At 41.9% G+C, this 23,033-nt stretch overlaps 1 protein-coding gene across 4 annotated transcripts in view; it reads left to right on the top strand.

The window, feature by feature from the left end:
- svep1 (sushi, von Willebrand factor type A, EGF and pentraxin domain containing 1) overlaps nt 1-23,033 on the top strand; it is a 159,876-nt gene that overhangs the window by 18,997 nt on the left and 117,846 nt on the right. The gene's annotated exons all lie outside the window — the stretch shown is intronic.

Below are 23,033 nucleotides of genomic sequence, written 5' to 3'. Positions count from 1 at the left end.
TTCAACACCTAAAATTATGGCCCTTACTATTAAAACAGTTTCAAACAGTTGCCAGAGAGAAGTTTTGAGAACTCAAGGAAACAGGCTTGGTGATGGGAATGAATGACAATGGGTTTTATCTTCCATTAATCATTTGGAGAAAAAGTCTGCTCATTCAATATTGCTCATCAAATCAAGAATCTGACAGGGTTAGTGAATACTGTGAAACAGGCCAAAGTAAAATGAACGTGGTAAGTACTGAAAAGACTAATGTCAAAATACGACCAAATAAATTGAATCTTCATTTCAAATTTGTTGTAATAGTTTAAAGAATACAGAAAAGAGCAAGAGCTAAGCCATTCAAAAAGGCAATACCCACTGCAATGGCCTGTGCTTGGACTTTTCAGAGCAGAAGATGGTCCAATTATTACTAATGATTAATTTAGCATAGTTTGGGTACTCGTATGTTAATAGCGTAAAAGGGCAGCAAGTTGAACTCAGAGTTTCCTTTGAATACTACTCAATTCTAGGGCCTTTTATTGATTTGTGGATGTCATTATTATTTGGTGACATCATAACCTTTAACAGATTTGTTTGCTTTGTTTTCTTTGTTTTCTTTCAAAACAAAATGTTCTTTCTTCTCAAAACTGAACGAATCCTTTGGCAAAGAATCAGCAATTGCTCGAGGATAGATGTTCAGGAAAACTAAACATCTGTCCAAATAATGAGGAGATCTCACCCTGCAAAAGCAATTCATGGAAATTCTGAATCAATGATAACAATGATATAAATGATTAAAGATTCAAATAATCACAGAGGAAATCAAAATTAAAAATCCTGCAAACACTCAATACATGAGGAAGCATCTGTGGAAAGAGAAACAGAGTTCAGGTTAATTACTTTTCATCAGAACTGGGTAAGAGAGAAAATACAAGTAGAATTAAGATGCAAAGAAAGTGGGGAGGGATGGCTGAGACGAATGAAATGTCATGGTTTTTCTGGGGATACGTGATTTAGTTTAGTTTTAGTTTAGAGATGCAGTATCGAAACAGGACCTTTGACCCACTAAGTCCACACCAACCATTTATCACCCATTCGCACCAGTTTTATGTTATTTCACTTTCTCATCCACTTCCTAAAGCTATACCAATTATGCCATTGGGTCACCCAGTCATTTTGTAGTCATCATCTGGATGCTCAGTTACTGAGGCGTGTGGGGGCAATATAAGATTAGGGCAATTAAAGAGTGAGAATGCAGACAAAGGATAGTGAAAAAGGTGTAACAATCAGGGTTGTGGTGTATGTCCAGTAGGTAAGGTTCTACTGGAGAGAAAAAAAGAGTCATTTTGCAGATTGATGGTTTAAAAAAATGACAAAGGATATTCATGGAAAAGTTTGGCATACAATGAGAGATTTAAATTATTCTGAATTAATTGTCCTGTGGCAAAGAAATGGGCGTTGAATATGAAATATTTTCTCTCCGTGCAATATAACACAGTTTAGTCCTTCCTGGTACCTCATCCCACATCATCCACCATCACCACGTCCTTACAACCCGCTGCCCCATTCTCCTCACCAAACCCCAGTGGCTCCACAAGCTTGCACCTCCTCCGCTGCCTCTGATCTGCAGGTCCAACCCCATCCACCTCTGATTCACTTGAGAACGCATTAACTGCAGTGGGACACAAAGTGCTGCAGTAACTCACCTGGTCAGGCAGCAACTCTGGAGAACATGGACAAGTAACCTTTTGGATCGAGATCCTTCTTTGTGCCTTTCCCCACTCCAACCAAATCTATTTACCCTGACCCCCCACTACCCCTCACACCCACATCCCCTCTCTGCCACCATCTTTCTAAATATTAACCAGCATTAACCAGTTCCTTGTTTCTTTATTAACTGCAGTTACTATGCTGAAAGGGAAGAGGATGAGTCAAGATGATCAGCCCTGTAAAGTTTACTCTGAGTTACAGATGAGATGCATTCCTAAATGGCAGCACCTACATAATGAATGGTAGGGCTCTGGGGAGTATTGTAGAGCAGAGGGATCTAGGAGTGAAGATGCATGGTTCCTTGAAGGTGGTGTCGCAGGTAGTTAGAGTGGCCAAAAAAGGTTTTGTCACATAGCCTTCATCAGTATTGAGTATAGAAGTTGGGAGGTCATGTTGCAGATGTATAAGACATTGGTGAGGCCACATTTAGAGTATTGTAGATCGACACAAAATGCGAGAGTAACTCAACCGGTCAGGCAGCATCTCTGGATAGACGGAATGTATGACGTTTCAGCTCAAGACCTTTCTTCAAACTCTGAGTCTGAAGAAAGGTCTCGACCGAAACGTTACCCAGTCCTTTTCTCCAGAGGTGCTGCCTGACCCATTGAGTTACCCCAGCATTTTGTGTCTATCTTCGGTGCAATACCAGCATCTGCAGTTCCTTCCTACACATTTAGAGTATTGTGTGCAGTTCAGGGCACCATGGTCTAGGAAAGATGTTGTCAAGCTGGAAAGCGTACAGGGAAGATTTATGAGGATGTTGTCAGGACTAGAGAGTCTGTATAGGGAGAGGTTAAGTAAGCTGGGACTCTATTCCTTGGAACACAGGAGGATGGGGGGTGACCTTATAGAGATGTATAAAATCATGAGAGGAATAGATCGGGTAGATGCACAGTCTCTCTTACAAGGAGTAAGTGAATCTAGGACCAGAGGACATCGGTTTAAGGTGAAGCGGAAAAGATGTAATAGGAATCTGAGGAGTAACATTTTCACACAAAGGGTGGTGGGTTTAGGGAAGGAGGTAGTCGAGGCAGGGACTACCAATGTTTAAGAAACAGTTAGACAGGTACATGGATAGGACAAGTTTGGAGGGATAGGGGCCAAACGCGGGCAGGTGGGACTAGTGTAACTGGGACGTTGGTGGGTGTGGGCAGGTTGGGCTGAAGGGCCTGTTTCCAAACTATATCACTCTATGACTGTAAATAACTGCCCATATTGCAATTTCCAATAAAGCAAACTCTTAACAAAAAATAATTCTTCCATATTTTCTATGAAATTTGGTATTTTCACATAAATTCCATAAGAGCAAATTTATATTTTGTTTCTCAAATTTTTTGGTAGTGAGTTGTGAATTCCATAAAGGTACATTTCAGTCACCCTAACTTGTAAAGTTGGGATGCACTGCACTTTACTGCATTACGTTTCACATCTCACATCTGTACAGAGCACAATAACATCTTGAAATGACAACAGCTCAAACAACTAGGGCATGGGGATTTGAATACCAGCCAGCAGCAATATCAAATATTTGATCGCACAGTGTGAAGAGGTGAATGTTTTAACATTTAATGGGCTGCCTACCCCTTTGTGGCTTTTAAGGAGTTGAATTCTCTGCAGATCACTAATGATCAGATTTCCATTTCTATCGCACATTTACAAATCCACTGCATGTCTGTGTTGTATTAAATCAATGGTTTGGCATTTTGCTGTTACAATTTATAATTTGGATGCTGGATCAGAATGATTTAGTTGTACTGCAACACTCTATAAAGAGACTTCTGGTTAATTGATTTACAGGAAGAGTACCTGCAGACCATAAACATTTAGGCATGGATTACTGAGGCATTTTCCACTCAGTCACAGTCTCACGAGAAAGAGTTGGCCATTTCGAACTGAAATGGGGAGGAACTGATGTACAGTATCCACAGGGATATAAAACTTTGGAATTTTCTACCGCAATTGTCCCGTGGCTGAGCATTTTCATGGTGATATTTCTGAACTTGAATCGGAGAGAGAGAGTGAGCAAGAGAGTGGGGTGAGGCGCAAGAATAGCCCTGGTCTGAACGAGAGGGCTGGGGAGTGTGGTGTTGCTGTTTGGTACACACCAGCTCCTCTTTCTAACATTCTTATGTTTCTTACATTCCTATACTTTATCATTTCCAGCTGCCTTGTTCTGATGCCATTCCCAATGTTCACAATTCAGGATTGGAAAGAATTGCCTTCAATCTTAATAAATCATTAGCTAATTTTCTCCTATCCATTTTCTCCAGAGATGCTGTCTGACCCGTTGAGTTACTCCAGCATTTTGTATCTATCTTAAATTATTAGTTAAGTTCAGCTTTCAAGTGTCTACAAAACATTTCAGTTAATTTTAGTTTAGTTTAATTAAGTTTAGAGAAACAGGCCCTTCGGCTCACCGAGTCCGCACCGACCAGCAATCCCTGCACACTAACACTATCCTACTCTCACTAGGAACGATTTACAATTTTATCAAAGCCAATTAGCCTATAAACCTGTACGTATATTTGGAGTGTGGGAGGAAACCAGCGCACCCAGAGAAAACCCACATGGTGACATACAAACTCCGTACGGCCATCACAATTAGACAGGATCGAACCCGGGTTTCTGACACTGTGGGGCAGCAACACTACTGCAGCGCCACTGTGCTGCCCTTTTAGAGAAAAAACACAATAACGGCATCTGATGATGCATACTGGTAAATCCTGAAATATTAGATGAACAAGAACTCACAATGATGCTGTGTCTTTAATGTGGTATCCTACAAAATTTTGTACTGAGTTATATGAGAAATTATTGGCACATGCGGTAAAAGATTGAATTTGCTCAAGGTTGCTCTCCTGGTGTCTAACAACAGGTACATCTCAGAACATGATACTCTAATTTCATGGGTAATGCTCTGAAATGGGAATCTCTTAGTTCCCTGTATATCCAGTGTGGATATCTACAAAACTATACTGCCAACAAATGTGCCTGGACAAAATTCTGGAGAGATATAGTGTTTAAGAAAGAACTGCCGATGCTGGAAAATCGAAGGTACACAAAAATGCTGGAGAAACTCAGCGGGTGCAGCAGCATCTATGGAGTGAAGGAGATAGGCAACGTTTCGGGCTGAAACGTTGCCTATCTCCTTCGCTCCATAGATGCTGCTGCACCCGCTGAGTTTCTCCAGCATTTTTGTGTATCTTCTGGAGAGAGATAGTTCACTCAAAGTCATTTCAATATTATTCTACCTAGAAATAACAACTTTCATACATTGGGCTAGAAAGAAGCCATCATCTTATCTATTACAAGCCAAGACCTCTTGTTGCTTCTTGTCCCTCGCTGCTGTAGTTGAGCAAAGGCTATTGAAGCTCAGTCAGAGAGATTGAAGGATGCTGTGTCAGGACTTTATTAACAATGTACCTACGTTTATACTGAAAATACTCTGAAAAAATCACCTTAAGTGAGAAAATATTCTGCGCAGAAAAAGAAGACCCAAGAAAGTAATTAATGAATTGATCAACCAGTCAATCCATCAGTTCAGTAATAGATAGGCAGGCAGGCTTGCAAACAAACATACATACAACCAAATAAGGAAGGAAAACAGAAAGAAAGCTTTGCATTTCTATAGGATATTTCACCGCCTTGGTATTTCAAAATACCTGCAGCCATATGACTGACGTTCTGTTGCGATATTGGAGAGAGACTTGGTAATTGTAATCACTCAATGATTGGAGCCATACCTTGCACAAAGGAACATGGTTATTTCAAGGTCAGTCATTCCAGCCCTAGGAGAGCACTGTAGGAGTTCCTCAGAGTATTCTGAAGATGGTTGGACTTAGGATGGTAAGATGTAAGTATAACTATATTCAGCTGCTTCATTAATGGCCTTCATTCTGTGAGAAGCGAGGAGGTTCATTGGCGATTGTTGAATGTTCAGTTCAATTTGCAAATCCTCAGGAAATGAAGCAAAATGAATAGACAATAGGTGCAGGAGTAGGCCATTTGGCCCTTCGAGCCAGCACCGCCATCCAATGTGATCATGGCTGATTATCCCCAATTAGTACCCCGTTCCTATCTTCTCCCCATATCCCCTGACTCTGCTATTTTTAAGAGCCCTATCTAGCTCTCTCTTGAAAGCACCCAGAGACCCTGCCTCCACCGCCCTCGGAGGCAGAGAATTCCACAGACTCACCATTCTCTGTGAGAAAAAGTGTTTCCTCGTCTCCGTTCTAAATGGCTTACTCCTTATTCTTAAACTGTGGCCCTTGGTTCTGGACTCCCCCAACATCGGGAACATGTTTCCTGCCTCAAGTGTGTCCAAGCCCTTAACAATCTTATATGTTTCAATGAGATATACTCTCATCCTTCTAAACCCCAGGGTGTACAAGCCCAGCTGCTGCATTCTCTCAGCATATGACAGTCCCGCCATCCCGGGAATTAACCTTGTAAACCTACACTGCATTCCCTCAATAGCAAGAATGTCCTTCCTCAAATTAGGGGACCAAAACTGCACATAATACTCCAGGTGTGGTCTCACTAGGGCTCTGTACAACTGCAGAAGGACCTCTTTGCTCCTATGTCTGGATCTTGGATCCACTCAGTATCCTGTACCTGCCTTTTCTCCACACCCCCTGATCCCTTTAGCCACATGGGCCACATCTAACTCCCTCTTAAATATAGCCAATGAACTGGCCTCAACTACCTTCTGTGGCAGAGAATTCCAGAGATTCACCATTCTCTGTGTGAAAAATGTTTTTCTCGTCTCGTTCCTAAAAGATTTCCCCCTTATCCTTAAACTGTGACCCCTTGTTCTGTACTTCCCCAACATCGGGAACAATCTTCCTGCATCTAGCCTATCCAATCCCTTAAGAATTTTGTAAGTTTCTATAAGGTCCCCCCTCAATCTTCTATATTCTAGCGAGTACAAGCCGAGTCTATCCAGTCTTTCTTCATATGAAAGTCCTGACATCCCAGGAATCAGTCTGGTGAACCTTCTCTATGGCAAGAATTAACAATAATTCCAGATTATATCTGCAAGAAGTATGAATGGCCAGGATCATGGAGCCAGATTTCAAAGGAAACCTTTTGGCCGATTGATTCTGTGGTGCCATGGCACCGTACAAGTCCAGGAAGCTGGATTACATTCTGGTTTTGGTGTCATCCATTTTGTATGCACTTCTTGTAACTGTGTGGGGTTTTTGTTTTAGCTCCAGCCACCCCCCACATCCCAAAAACTTGCTAGTAGGTTAATCAACATTAGTTTAGATAAATGGCAAAAGGATCAAAGCAGTCAATGGCATTTTGGAGAATAAAATACAGAGGTACAGAGAAATAAGTAGAATAGTGATACATGTGATTGCTTTACTGGGATCCACATGGAACCGATAGTAAATAAAAAAATGCTACATAGCCTAATCATCTTTCCAACTCAGGGTGTTTGGCCTTGTAGTTAAAACATGTAGAAACATAGAAAACAACAGAAGCAAGAGTTGGCTATATTCCCTTTGAGCCTACTCCCTCTCTCAACATGATTACTGAATTATCATATTCACTTTCTCTCCTCATGTCTATTGAAGCCTTTTGTGTCCAGAAATCTACTATAAACTCTCAATTTTAAATATATTTATTGCCTTGGCCTCCATCGCCTTCTGTAGTAGAGAATACCAGACGTTCACTAGGCTGTGTGAAGATATTTCTCCTCATCTCAGTTCTGATCACCCCATTTCAGGATGTAGAGGATTTGAAGAGGGTGCATGAGAGATTTATTAGGCCGTTGTTTGAATGAGAGGGTATTAGCTGGAAGGAGAGGTTGGACGAATTTTGGATTGCTTTCTCTGGAAGGCTGAAGGGAGACCTGATCGAAGTTTTAAAGTTATAAGAGTCACCAGTCAGAATCTTTTCCATGATCAAAATGTCAAATACCAGAGTGAATAGCTTTCAGGTGAGGAGTGGAATGTTTGAAGGAGATGTGCAGGGCATGTTTTTGGCACAGTGATAAGTGCACGGAACGTGCTGAGGGGTGGTGGTGGAAACATGTAAAAAAAGTCTGAAAAAGGGTCCCTGATCCAAAACGTCATCTATCCATGTTCTCCAGAGATGTTCGCTAACTCGATGAGTTACTCCAGCAGTTTGTGTTTTTATTCTACAATATCGGCATTCGTGAGACTTTTAGATATGCACATGGGAATGTTGAGAATGGTGGGTTATGGATCACATGCAGGCAAAGGAGATTATTTCAATTTGGTTTTATGCTTGAGAGAAAAACAGAGTTGATGTTTAAGGTCATCAGATCGTATGTTTCTCTCTCCATAGAAGCTGCTCGACCTACTAAGTATTTCCAGCACTTTCAAATTTCAAAAAATTGCATTTTCTGTTTGGCAAGGCAACAATTTGTTTGCCTTTGTTGTTAAGGATATAGAGGTCAAGGGCAACTATAGTTTTAAAGTTGCTATTTCATTACGTACAATGATATGTGATTCACCACTGTCTGGGCTGCTGCTATTGTCTGTAGACGTTTGCCAAACCAGTCTGCAGATGCCAGTGGATCATATAGTTATGTGGTCATAGAATCTCACAGCTCAGAAACTAACCTTTTAGCCCACTTAGCATATACCGCATCAATTCCATTTCATTCTCCAGATATATTCATTAACTCCCCCACCCCACCCACCCCCCAGATTCTTCATATATATCCTAGAGCCAATTTACCGTGGCCAATTAACCTAACAATTCTCATATCATTGAGATGAGAGAGGAAATCTGAGCACCTGCAGGAAACAGGGAGAACATGCAAACTCTGCACTGACAGCACCAAAGTTGTGCAGCGCACCTGAGTTTCTGGAGCTGTGAGGCAGCAGCTCTACCAGATGTGCCACTGAGCCACCTTTGAGCTCTAAACCTGTTCAGCTGCTTACCCTCATGATTACACAAGGAACTTCAACAGAACAAAGAGGGTACAACAAAGGTGTTCTCGTGAATAATCTGGGATGATAGAGTTGCCCAAGTGAGAACATTGAGAAGAATGAACCTGAATATTCACTGGAATTTGGAAGAACGATTGTTGACTTTTAGAAGGTTTGACAAAATGAATACTAAAGGGCCTGTCCCACTGGGGCGTCATTTGCGCGTCACGCAGATGGCGCGCGAAGATTTTGTACATCGCAAAATCCTGGGGCGCCGCGCACGACGGCGCGTCGCTGCTTGTGTTACCCACGCACCAAGCATGTGTAATGCGCACCATGCACGCGTAATGCGCACCATGCACGCACCACGTGCGCAGCACGCGTCATGCATCGTGACGCGTAAATGCTGCCGCGTAAATTACGCGCAAATAACGCCCAAGTGGGACAGGCCCTTAAGGAGTTCTTTTCCCCAAGGGGACTTTTTTCTCCGAGTAAACTTACAACAAGAAACCATTGTCTCAGGATAGCTGGTCAATTATGAGACTGAATTGTGGTGACATTTCTTTACCCAGAGAAATGTACCTTTTTTTTCTACCATGGACAAATGTGAATATTGGGTCACCTAATATAGTCAAGATTAAGACAGATAAATGTTAGGATTATAATCAAAGGATATGGAGATAGTGAGGAGAAAGTGGCAAGCTTTACAATCATGCATTACCTCATTTAATTGTGAGCAAGCTGAAATGCCACAAAGGCTATTCCTATTCTCATTAATATATTATTTGAACCCCTACGAGTTCCTGGGCACAAGACTAAGCATCAGGCTTTAAGTAAGGGCTTGAAGACATTGTTAGTATCATTATTATTTGCTTGAAGAGAAACAGGCTTGAGCCATATCTTGCATCATGTCTGGACTAACAAATTAAAGTTTACTTTTGTTCCTCTGATTCAAAGGAATTATAGTCTTCCAGAGCCAAAGCATTGGCTGATGTAAATGTGCAAGTGTCCTGTTATGAACTTTCTTGCAATTATTGTTCACCACCCAGGACAATACATATACAATTCCTCAAGATAGCAATAGACAGTGAATCGAACAGGCATCATGCAGGGTTGAAACAATCTGTGCAGGACAATATCAGCTACAGAACAGTGTAAGCATTGCATTTGTGCTTGATCTGAGAATATTGTTTATAAAGCAGGCTCAGCTGCAGCTTTATTTTCCTATTACCGCAGCCACTCTCAGTTCGTGTGCCTCAACTTCACAGTATTTACTGAAATTGGCTGGCTTTTGCCAGGCAATAGGTTCTAGTGCAACTTCCGCCAGATGTTTCCAATACATACTTTCTGCAGGATTATGTGTTTTGTCTTGGATTCCTGGAATATTGTGAAACGAGGCAGCACGCATTCCAAGGAGCATAATGATTATTTCATAACTAAAATTCTAGACTAATTGTAAGTCAGGCAGCGGCACTCAGTGAATGCTGCTTAACTAAGGTGCTTATCAGTAACTTCATCCGATACTGCTGCACGGAATTATGTTTGAAGCTTGACCAAAGAGGTAATTATCAGTGAACACTGCCTCTTTGGGTGGCACAGTGGCACAGATGGTAGAGCTGCTGCCTGGGACCCGGGTTCATTCAAGACCTCTGGTGGTTTACACTTTCTCCTGGGACTGCATGGGTTGTCTTTGGCTCCAGTTTCCTCCCACACCCCAAAGACTTATGGGTTTGCAATAATATAAAAGAGGATAGCAAGTTAGTTATTCTTTATACATTACCCCTCGTGTGTGGAGAGTGAATGCAAAAGTGAGAAAACATAGAACCAGTGTGAATGGTCAACATGGACTTGGTGGACCATAGGGCTTCTCTCCATGTTGTATCTTTCAGTCAATCAATTAATCAATCAACACTTTAAAGAGGGAGAACATGAGTGAGGAAAAGGGGTGTTGAGAGGAAGTTCCATCGCCTAGGAGCTCCCAACAGATGAAGGTCTGGCTGCTAATGGCATGGAAATTGGAAATAGCCATCGTTGCCAGCTTTGGAAACGTGCAGAGATATTTGGAGAGTAGCATAGGAGGTCATCAACTGAAATAGCGAGTAAAATACGTTATACAATCTGACTTTAATTTCATCATTAATTGAGTACTGCTCTGACTGTGATTGATCATAGAAGAGATTAGTGCATTTTATTAGAAGCTTAAAAGTCATTGGATTTACTTCTGTTTCTTGCTTCACACATAATTACTCAAATTCATGGGTTTCACTGGCATGGACACTTTTTAACGTCCCATGCCAGATACTGCCATGGAGTTGTTGAATCATGAGTTCCAGGAATAATACTCATTAAAGATTAATATTTGTATTGATTTATTATTGTCATGTACCAAGATACTGAAAAACGTTGTTTTGCTATCCTGGTGGATCATACCATACATGAATATATCAGGTAATGTAAGAGAAAATAAACAGAATGCAGAATGTAATGTTACAGATATAAAGAAAGTGCAGATAAAAAAGCGGTGTGCTGTAACGAGGTAGATTGAAAGATCAGGGGTATAACCTTAGCACATGAGTGTGATAACCGAGGGGAAGAAGCTGTTCTTGAACCTGGTGTTACGTGCTATCTAGCTTTTGTATCTTCTGCTCAGCGGAGAGAGAAGAGACAATGACTGTGAATGAAGTGGCCCTTGATTATGTTGGCTGATAGATAAAGGAACACATTTATATTTCCAATTCAGGACGGTCTGTGCCTTAGAGGGGAACTTCCAAGTGTTTGCAATTCGATGTGCCTTCTACTTTATCTTTCCTGGTAGTCTTAATCACATGTTTAAGAGGGACAGTCAAAGGACACAATTGTTTACAAATCTGCCTGACATAGTACCTTGCAGAAGGCTGATTCAGCGATCCCATATGTATTGATCAATTTATAGCATTGAATATCCCGTAGTCCATTACAAACGACCAGGAATGGGCATCACATCACCCAATAGCCAATATAGTTGACATTATCACCTGCAATATTGTTCCATGCTACAATAATTAAGAACTTTAAATATCATTTCATAATGTTTTTGGGAAGAACCATGGAATCAGTAGTTGGTGTAGAAAACTATGAGCAGAGTGTGGATTAGCACTGGAATGGAACTGTCTGAAACAATGAAAAGGTACAATGTCTTCAATACTGTTTTGTGTCATAGTAGCCATCTTTGAGACAAGACTTTGAATAAACCAACACTCCCTTTGGTTAAAATGAAATTCTCAAATGCAAAGCAGAGCTGAGGAATAATCCCAGGTCTCTTGGCCAATATTTATCTTTATTCATTCATACTAAAAATGGATTAGCTGGTCATTTTCAAATTACATTTTTGTATTACTGTAACCTACAACAGCTGCTGCATTTCAAATAATGCTTCGCTGTCTGTAAAGCTGTTAACCTATGTTGAGCGTTTGTTGGCACTGGGCCTGTACTCACTGGAGTTTAGAAGAATGAGGGAGGACCTCATTGAAACATGCAGAATAGTGAAAGGCTTGGATAGAGTGGATGTGAAGAGGATGTTTCCACTAGTGGGAGAGTCTAGTACTAGAGATAATAGCTTTAGAATGAAAGGGCATTCATTTAGGAAGGAGATGAGAAATGTATTTAGTCAAAGGGTGGTGAACCTGTGAAATTCTTTGCCACAGAAGGCTGTAGAGGCCGTCAGTGGATATTTTTAAGGCAGAGATAGATAGATTTTTGATTAGTACAGGTGTTAGGGAAAGGTGATAGGGAGAAGGTGTATTTGGAGGGAGAGACAGATCATGATTGAATGGTGTAGTAGACTAGATGGGCCAAATGGCCTAATTCTACTCCTATCACTTATGACCTTATCAAAGCAAGCTGTTTCAGGTGTTATCTCAATGCAGGTCTTAATTGAATGCAAGTTTTTTGATGGGCAACTCTGATACCCAACTGCATACAGGACAGGAGATTGCCCAGGCAAACTCATGAGCAGGTAATTAGATCATTGCAGCAGTAGCACTGCAGTGTCTCAATCCCGCATCTCCCGACTCTTCCCCATTGAAAGACCTCTCTGCTTCCTAAGCTCTTCAAAGAGTTTGCTGTTCAACTGCTGCAATGTTGAAATATGAATTATTTCCTGGTAAGAATAGGGTGAATAGTTTGCATCCTGCTATCCTACTGTCCTGGAGGTAACAATTGGTCCTGGCTTCCTGGATCTGGGGGAAGGGAGGAGATGTTTTGAGTGCCCCACATGTTGGATGAGCTGAGGATGGTGGGGATGGGTGGAGTGCAACATGGTAAATTGTGACACATCCTGAGAAGCTCCTTCCTTCTTGTTGTTGCTTGCATGTGATGGCAGTGGACAGCTGTAAATGGCCAGGGTGCGTCTATTGCCTGAGAGGTGCATGTGTAATATAGTTATGTTACAATACTTACCTTCAGCGGCGCAGCAATTCTGCCACTGGCCGTGTGTACGATTTTGGCGCCTTTGAGGGGAGGGCGGGGTTAAAACGTGTTTTTTTTCCTACCTTGTCCTGGATTATATTTGGTTGGAGTGAAAGCTTTTGCTCAAGAATCGTTCCAACGGGCGTTCTGTGTATTTTTTTTTTTTAATCGCCCGACTCGTTCAGCGTTGGAGTCATTTTAAAATCAGCTTCTAAAGCCGTCAACGCTGACAACAGGGACGGATTTCATGTAGGTGACAGGTAAAAGAAAGCTGTTTATTTTTATGTATAAAAGTGGTCCTTAAGATGCCTTTAGTTCACATTTTAAGCTGCGAAATGCTGATTTAGTCCCCATACCAACCGGCAGTGGTTTTCTTGCTGATATGGGGGTCTAAGTCACTGCAAACCGCAACGTTCCAAATAATCGCGTTCCAGAAAAACCCACTGGCAAGTTGATTTAAATGGCCATTAATTTACAGGTATTAAACATTAAATTCCTTCAATTTGGCCTATAAATCCATTACAATGAGATTTAGAAATTATGGTATATTGTGAATTCTTGTGTGAATGTAATTTGGACACTTAGGCTATTTAAAAATGTTAATCTATCCTTAAGAAATTGATAGGTGTTTAGATCTAGTAATTGAATTTTGTAATTAGCTACAATTAGGTAACTAACTAATTATATGCTTCCATCTAAGTAAGATTGTTTCATTTTTGTTTCAGAATGCTTCAATCTATAATAACTGAACATTTCTTTCAGTTCTCTTAATTTTTAAGAAAGTAATGGACATTTGACTGTCCTCGATCACAGTTTTTGTGTTGTCAATGGAAAAGCAATAGGGAACAAGATGCTAATTTCCGAGTATGAAAATGGCCATAACTTTTTTAATACTGAAGATATGAAAGTGAATTAGGTGACAAATTAAACTTCTTTCTATGCTTTATCTGATGGGATAAATTACAGACTTAATTTTTTTTAATCTCAAAATTTTGTAACATTGCTATGTAATAGGGGAGGGCAGAGGGGAAAGGATGGGAGATTTCCTTTAGTCACCTGTGCTGCTTGCAAAAGTAGTGGCTGCCATTTGTACTCGTCCCCATATATTCAGCCACTGCTGAATTCAGTGGAGTCCAAGCATCAAGAGTGGGTTGGATCCAAACACTGTCAGATCGTGTGGTTAGTACAGCTATGAAAGCATTTGTTTCAAAAGCGGAGAAGGGTGGCGGCATATTTGCCAGAGTTCTGCATAGTCCTGTTAGTCTTGTAAAGCAAATAGTGTAAAACAGTTTCCATTGGTAACAATTCTGATAACCACAGGTTTAACAATAATTGCCATGAAAACACAAAAACAAATCGACAAAACGTACATCAAGTTGTGATTGAGGAAAGCAAGCGGATGGTTGCAAAAACAATGCTGGGAGCTGATGCAATTGGAACATTCCAAGGGAAGTGGATACATACTTGAGGAAGAGCAATTTGAAGGGCTGTGGAGGAGGATGGAGGAATTGAGTAATGTTTTCCAAGAGTTGATACATGACCTCTTCCCATGCAGTATAATCATACAAATTTGTTACACTTTGCAGTTGAAAGCTGTCATAATTTACTAAGAATGATTCTTTACTGACCTGTTTAATGATTGCTTCCTGTATCATCTGTCAGGCAGGAATGATATTAGTAACTGCCTTTCAAATCAATGGGCAATAATTGACATTGACTACTTAAAGTACTTGCAGGAGTTGGTTGAAAACAGTCGCAAATGGAGATATATGTGCAATCATTCAAGCTGATGAATAAAACATAGCTTAAGTTAATAATAATGTCAAAGTTGAGGAATTTTTTCCAACTATGTAAGATATTGGGTAAACATGTTTACATGGAGTTGGAGTCATAACATATTGCAGGAATGTTAAGACAGTAGCAGTCTTAAAATACTGAGCAGTGTAGGAAGGAACTGCAGATGCTGGTTACATCAAAGACAGACGGAAAATGCTGGAGTAAAGGGCCTGTCCCACTTACGCGACCTTTCAGCAACTGTCTTCGACCTTCAAGCTCGAGGGCACTCGCCTGAAAAACTTCGAGCTGGATCGACCGTCAGCAATGTAACCGCGAGCTGGATCGACCGTCAGCGCACACACACACACACACAAACACACACACACACACACACACACACACACAAACACCCCAATCACCGGAAATTGGAGGAACAGCACCTCATATGTTCCGCCTGGGTTGCTTGCATCCGGATGGCATGAACGTTGAATTCTCCCAATTTTTCTAGTCCTTGCTGTCTCCTCCCCTTCCTTAACCCTCGAGCTGTCTCCTCCCCCCCCCCCGCCCTCGGGCTCCTCCTCCTCCCTTTTTCCTTCCTTCTCCCCCCCACCCCCCATCAGTCTGAAGAAGGGTTTCGGCCCGAAACGTCGCCTATTTCCTTCGCTCCATAGATGCTGCTGCACCCGCTGAGTTTCTCCAGCATTTTTGTGTACCAAGGAGCCAATTAACATGCCCGGTCAGCAAAGGATATTGCCTACGGCTACCTCGACTGCCTATAACTACATGGCGACCCCACTACCACTGCACTATGAGTTCAAAAGAACCATGCCGACCAATTTTTACTCGAGGAAAATTTTTCAGCATGCGGAAATATTTTCCTCGACCAAACTGAGGCCGCGAGTATGCGGGAACTTCCCTCGAGCATGAATTGAATTGAATTGAATTGAATTGAATGCCTTTATTGTCATTCAGACCGTACGGTCTGAACGAAATTTCGTGCCTGCAGTCATACATACAATCATACAATAATAACAACAATAAACACAAATTAACACCACCACAGTGTGTCCTCCAAGCACCTCCTCACTGTGGTGGAGGCAAAAATCTTAGGGCTGCAGTCTCTTCCCTCCTCTTCTCCCTCTGCGCTGAGGCGATTCCCCACCTGGCGATGGTACAAACAGTCCCGCGGCTCACCGAACCCCGCACTCAAACACCGCTCAAACACCGCAGCCCGGGGTGGTCGAAGCTACCGCCCTCCAGTCCAGCGGACGCAGCCGCTGGCCCGCGGCTGAACCCCGGACTCAGGTCACCGCGCCAGAACGCCGTCCCAGCCACCGGAGCACCGTTCCAGCCCCGAGCCGGATCGCCCTCACGTGAGTGCCGTTCCTCCCTCGAGCTGGGCCGCTCCGACGGGAGCGCCATTCCTCCCTCGGGCTGGGCCACTCCGACGGGAGTTCCGTTCCTCCCTTGGGCTGGGCCACTCCGACGGGAGCGCCATTCCTCCCTCGGGCTGGGCCACTCCGACGGGAGCACCGTTCCACCCTCGGGCTGGGCCACTCCGACGGGAGCGCCGTTCCTCCCTCGGGCTGGGCCACTCCGATGGGAGCGCCGTCCCTCCCTCGGGCTGGGCTACTCCGACGGGAGCGCCGTTCCTCCCTCGGGCTGGGCCGCTCCGACAGGAGCGCCGTTCCACCCTCGGGCTGGGCTACTCCGACGGGAGTGCCGTTCCTCCCTCGGGCTGGGCCGCTCCGACGGGAGCGCCGTTCCACCCTCGGGCTGGGCCGCTCCGACGGGAGCACCGTTCCAGCCCCGAGCTGGGCCGCCCTCACGGGAGCGAGCCCAGTGCAAGTCCTGACTGGCTCTGCCTCCGGAGTCTCGAGGCCGCCAGCTCCGCCATCAGGCCTCAACGCCGACGGAGGCAGAGAAGGGGGATACGATAAAAAAGTCGTATTCCCCCGAAGAGAGAGACAGCAAACCCCGTTTCAACCCCCCCCCCCCCCCCCACATAAACACAACCTAAAAAACAAAAACTAACTAGACAAAACGAAAAAAAACGACATAAAAAAGTAAAGACAAACGGACTGCAGGCGAGCCGCAGCCGTTTTCCAGCGCCGCCACTTCCGGAGAGTTACAGTGACCTCTTAGGACCACGTGTCGACCATGCTGCGAGCTTGTGGCGAGCGCAACCTCATCTAAATTCGCAAATTAGGTTGCCAGAGTGGGACAGGCCTTTAACATAGTGGGACAGGCAGCATTTCTGGAGAGAAGGAATGGGTGACGTTTCGGGTCGAGATCTCCAACATTTTGTGCCTATCTTAAATACTGAGCAACCTGAAAAGGAGAATTAGACTCATCAGCAGGGGCAGGGTTTGCATCTGAAATTCAAAGCTCTGCATTAATTTGCAGAAGCTACTAGCATTAGAATCACAAATAATACAATTAAAACTAGAATGAAAAAATAGGAGAAAGTACTTTTGGCACCGTTGGGAAATAAAGAACCTGCATCGGATGGAACTGCAGATGCTGGTTCATACCGAAGATAGACACAAAGTACTGGAGTAACTCAGCGGGTCAGGCAGCATCTCTGGGGGAAAAGGATGGGTGACGTTTCGGGTCAGAACCCTTCTTCAGACTGAACGTAGAGGGGACGGGGTGGGGATAGGAACCGAAGGTAGGAAAAGGACTAAGTAGTAAATAAACTTTTGGATAGAGGTGTAGGAATGAATAAATGAAGGAATGAATGAATACGTTTATTGGCCAAGTATTCACATACAAGGAATTTGCCTTGATGCTCTGCTCACAAGTGGCAACATGACATACAGTGACAGTTACGAATGACACATAATGACAGGAACAGGAGATTATACAGCTCCTTGAAACTATTCCACAACTCAACGGTGTCATGCATTGCGTGTGTTTTGCTTTCATCTATCATTTTTGTTCCAAAACGCTCAACAGCCTTTACATAACAATAAAAATCCAGTCGTCCCAGTTTTGATGTGTTTGTGTTTTAGGTCAATAATCTTTATTGAGAGGTATTAGCTGTGTTTCTGTCCCTGCAGTTGCTGCCCGACATGCCAAGTGTTTCCAGCATTCTCTGTTTCAGCAACAGCAGGTTTTCTTTTTGCATATCAGGCCAATTCTGAATCAGTGATGGATGCCTGACAGCTGGCAATGTCAGAAGGCTGGACACTGGTTCCAGATGCCTCCATATGCAGCATTTGGAAACAGTTAAACAATTTGTAAGATTAAATAAAAAATGATTAGTACAAAATCCAAACATATTGAAATCACTTAAACATACTTAACTGATGTAAATTATTTTTAAAGCGTAACTATTAGGTCATCAAAAGTTTGGAAATGGAAACTTTTTTTTTTTCAAATATTTTTATTAGAAGCAATGTACAGTCGTATAAACCGTGGCATATAACATAATACATTTTGTGTACAACTTCTTGTTTTAAATTTAACAATAGAAAAATAACAGAAGCAAGCAAGAAAGAAAGAGAAAAGAAAAGAGTAAGGAAAGTAGTGATGTGTGAGCCCCAGGAGTTAACAATTGGTAGTTTGTGGAAAGATAGAGAGAAAGAGCCCATAAAGATGTAGAAAAAAAGAGAAAACAAGAAAGGAAAAATAGAAAAAAATAGAAAAAAAAGGAAAGAAAAAACAGAACAGAAAAGAAAAGGAATATACCTACTTCCTATCTTTCCACACCCCTCACCCAGTTCTGAAACGGTTAATTAGAAATTTTTATAGATAGTTCTTGTTCCCACTCTCTTCTTATTGCATCTAACGATGGTATCTCTATATTTAGAATAATATTATACACGTATGATATTGTTATTTAATTCCGCCTTTCTGTTCATGCCTTAATCTAATAGATCTGACGTCAGAGTTTGGTATTCTTATGTATGTTTTTTTCAAGTAATCGCGAATTTGAAGGTATCTAAAATATTGATTACTTTTCAAATTATATTTAAGTTGTAATTTTTGGAATGATAAAAGGTTTCCCATTTCATACATATCTCCAAACGTTTTAATTCCTATTCTTTCCCAGTGAGTAAACGTTTTGTTGAGAATAGATGGTTTAAACGACAAATTATTAGCTATAGGAGAGAGAAGCAATAGGTTTCTTAATTTACGAGTAAATTTTATTTGTCTCCAAATTCGTATTGTGCTATGGATAATCGGATTTTTCTTGTATATTGTATTATTAAATTTCATTGGGGAGAGAAGGATCGCTCCTATGTTAAAAGGAGAACAATCCTCTCTCTCCATTACTATCCATTCTGCCTGTTGGGCTGAGTTGTCCAAACAGTAAAATACATTTTTGATATTCACTGCCCAATAATCGTACAAAAAATTGGGGAGTGTCAGTCCACCGAATTCTTTGGGTTTACATAAATGTCGTCTTTGAATTCTATGGGATTTATAGTCCCAAATAAAATTTGTGATGTGGGAATCGATTTTTTTGAAAAAAAATGTAGGTAGGTATATTGGTATTGATTGAAATAAGTACAACATTTGTGGGAGAAAAATCATTTTTATGGCATTTATTCAGCCTATTAAAGACATCGGAAGTGTTTTCCAAAATTGAGTCAAGGCATGTAATTTGGTAAGTAAGGGCAAATAGTTTGCATTAAACAAGGAGTTGTATTTTCTGGTAATTTGAATACCCAGATATTTAAATTTTTCTGTGGCAATTCTAAAGGGGAATTTTAAAAGGTGTGTCGACTCTTGAGGTTTTATTGTCATGATTTCGATTTTGTTCCAGTTTATTCTATATCCTGAGAAGGAACCGAATTCCTCTATTAAATTTAATATGTTTGGTATGCTAATTTGCGATTTTGTAATGTATAATAGTACATCATCTGCATATAGTGATATTTTATTATTAGAGTGTTTAGTATTATAACCGTGGATATTCGGATGCATTATTATACTTTCTGCTAAGGGCTCTATTGCCAGGGCAAATAGCAGGGGTGATAATGCACAACCCTGTCTATTGCCCCTGGATAGTTGAAATTTCGGAGACAGTATGTTATTGGTTAATATTCTAGCCGTAGGCTTGTCATATAATAATTTTACCCATGAGATAAAATTGAATGAATGAATGAATACATTTATTGTCATTGCACAATACTGTGCAACGAAATTCCATTACATCTCCTCCGGTTAAAAAATACAAACACGACAACCATTGACACATATGTACACTTATTAGTAAAATAATAAATAATTATTTAAAAAGAATTAAAAAGAATTTGGCGGCATTTCTTGGAATTACATTTTGCTTCCCCAGTGTTCTCTGTTGGAATTAAGCTCTTTTATCGCACATGGGTAGAAACTATTTTTTAGTCTACCGGTGCGAGCCTTCAGAGACCTGAATCGCCTCCCAGAGGGTAGCAGAGTGAAAAGGTGGTTGGCAGGGTGGGATGTGTCCTGCTTGATATTTGTGGCCCGGCGCAAGCGTCATCCAAGGAGGGCAGTTGAGCGTTTGTAATGCTCTGTGCAGTTTTTATAATTCCCTGCAGCGCCCTCCTCTCAGCCACAGTACAGCTAGCAAACCACACCAGGATTCCATAGGAGAGGATACTTTCCACGGCGCATCGGTAGAAGGACAGCAGCAGCGGCTGTGAGACGTTTGCTCTCCGCAGAGACCTCCGCAGAGACCTTATAAAATCATCCCTCAGCCTCCTGTGCTCCTAGGAATAAAGTCTTCATCTGCCCAGGTTCTCCCTATCTCAGGCCCTTAAGTCCAGGCAATATTCTCATGAATCTTTGTGCTCTTCCCAGTTTAACAACATCATTCCTATAGCAGGGTGACCAAAACTGACAACAATACTCCAAATTCAGCCTCACCAACATTTTGTACAGCATTAACATAACATCCAAACTTCTATATTCAATACCCGGCCGAATGCACCAAAAGCCTTCTTGACCAACCTGTCTACCCATGACGTCACTTTCATGGAACTATGTACCTGCACTCCCAGATCCTGCTACTCTACAACTTTCCACCTTCTGCTTCCTGCCCAATAACTATCCAGTGGCCTCGCTCTCCCTGGATCCCATGCGATCTAACCTTCCAGAGCAGCCTACCACGTGGAACCTTATCATTTGCCTTTCTGACGTCCATGTAGGCTTTACTCTCATAACCATTTTAGTTACTTCTTTAAAAAACTAAATCGGATTCATAAGACATGATTTCCCATGTACAAAACCATGTCCCCTAATCAGCCCCTGTCTATCCAAATGCATACATATCTTAACCCTCAGAATTCTCTCCAGTACCTTACCCACTACAGATGCTAGGCTCACTGGTTCCTTAATCATTGTTAGATCTTAGAATGGTACCTCCCTGTCCTAATAGTACCGTGGAGCACCTACTCCAAATGGACTGTAATGTTTCAGGAAGAAGGCTCTCCACCATCTTCTCCAAGGCAGTTAGAGAAAGGCCTTATCTGTGACACAATTAGAAAAGAATCAAATGAGGCTGGGATCACTCTTTGCTGAGTGATAGACGTGGTAACCTTTTTTATGCCAGATATCCCTGTTGTCTTGCAAGCTTGTGAAGACATTTCAGGAGGCATCCACTAAGTTTGCATATTTCCTGAACTTTCTCCCACTTACCTGTTTGACCCTGTACTTTAACATATATTTGGACTCTCCCTGCTTCTTTCCCCTTCAATTGCTGATTGTCCCAGCATGGCCGCATTATTGATCTGGGCCTGTGGTAGTTGCTTTGTTATTCCCCTGAGTAGAGTGACAAAGTCATCATTACAGCAGCAGGTCTTTGGGGATGTACAGATCTTTAATTTTACTACTTCAACATTGCGATTAGTTTTGGTCACCCTGTTTTAGGAATGATGTTGTCAAACTAGAAAGAATGCAAACATTGTGGATTGAAGTACAAGGTGCTCCTGTGTTGTACTTTTCTAGGTTCTATGATAACATCAGAGCATGAAGAGGCCATTCAGTATCACTGGGTTGAATGGTCTATTCTTGTTTAACTAGATCATAATTGATATACATCTTAACTTCATCAATCCACATTGGTTCTCTAGCCCTCAATATTTAGATCCTTAAAGGTATCCAGAACCTGACTGCACATTAATAACAAATTGCATGTGGTCTGGACATTTAGATACATTTCATATAAATGTACTATTAATATCACATGATTTCAGATGTATGCATGTCTGCAAGTGGTGACCTACCTGTGGGTTATGCCCGCATGAATATGTTTAACAGCACAGTGGTTCAGCTGGTAGAGCTGCTGCCTCGCACGTCAGAGACCCTGGTACAATCTTCACCTCAAGTGCTGTTTGTGTGAGGTTTGCATGTTTTCCCTGTGAGCGTGTGGTTTCCTCTGGGTGCTCCGGTTTCCTCCCATATCCCAAAGAAGTGTGGGTTTGTAGGTTAAGTGGCCTCTATAAATTGCCCCGAGTGTGTAGGATGCAAAAATGGAATAACACAGATTCATATAGAACTAGTGTGAATCGGTGGTCAATGGTTAGCGTAGACTCGGTGGGCTGAAGGGCCCGTTTCCCTGCTGTATCTCTAACCTAAACTAAATAAAAGTATGCACATTCTTTTTTGTATGGGTACATGCACTATGCATGGAAAACCATATGCATCCACATACATGAATATACTGTATGGCAACACTGTGTGCATGAAGTATTAGTGGGCATTTACGTGTTCATCGATGTGCATATGTCCATTCGTGCCTGTGATCTGCTGGTCTAGGGAAACTGTAAAGTTAGGTTTGCAATTGAACTGTTGCTTTTTATTCCACAGATGTTTGCTTTTACTGACAATAAATTCCATCTCAAAACAACCACCTTCCTTCCAGGAAAAGCAATGTGCTAGCGGTTCTTTAATTTTCTGACGTGTTTGTGCAATTAATCAAATTGATAGGATTATACAGATATTGTTGTTGCTGTTTCTGGTCCCTACTGACTTGAAATTCATATCTTACGGATGCTTTGGGGTCATTAATCTGAAATTGTTTTACCCTAGAGATTTGTGATGGGGATCACCTAAGTCTGCTCCCCTTCTTGCATTCAGCAAAACCTTTAATACACAACAAACAGATGTCCTTGTCAAAGCTTCAATTGTACCATGAAAATTGTTGCCAGTGACTGTCACAGC

This window comes from Amblyraja radiata, chromosome 3, assembly GCF_010909765.2.
Source record: "Amblyraja radiata isolate CabotCenter1 chromosome 3, sAmbRad1.1.pri, whole genome shotgun sequence".
NCBI lineage: Eukaryota > Metazoa > Chordata > Chondrichthyes > Rajiformes > Rajidae > Amblyraja > Amblyraja radiata.
This window is presented reverse-complemented; position numbering and strand designations above follow the sequence as displayed.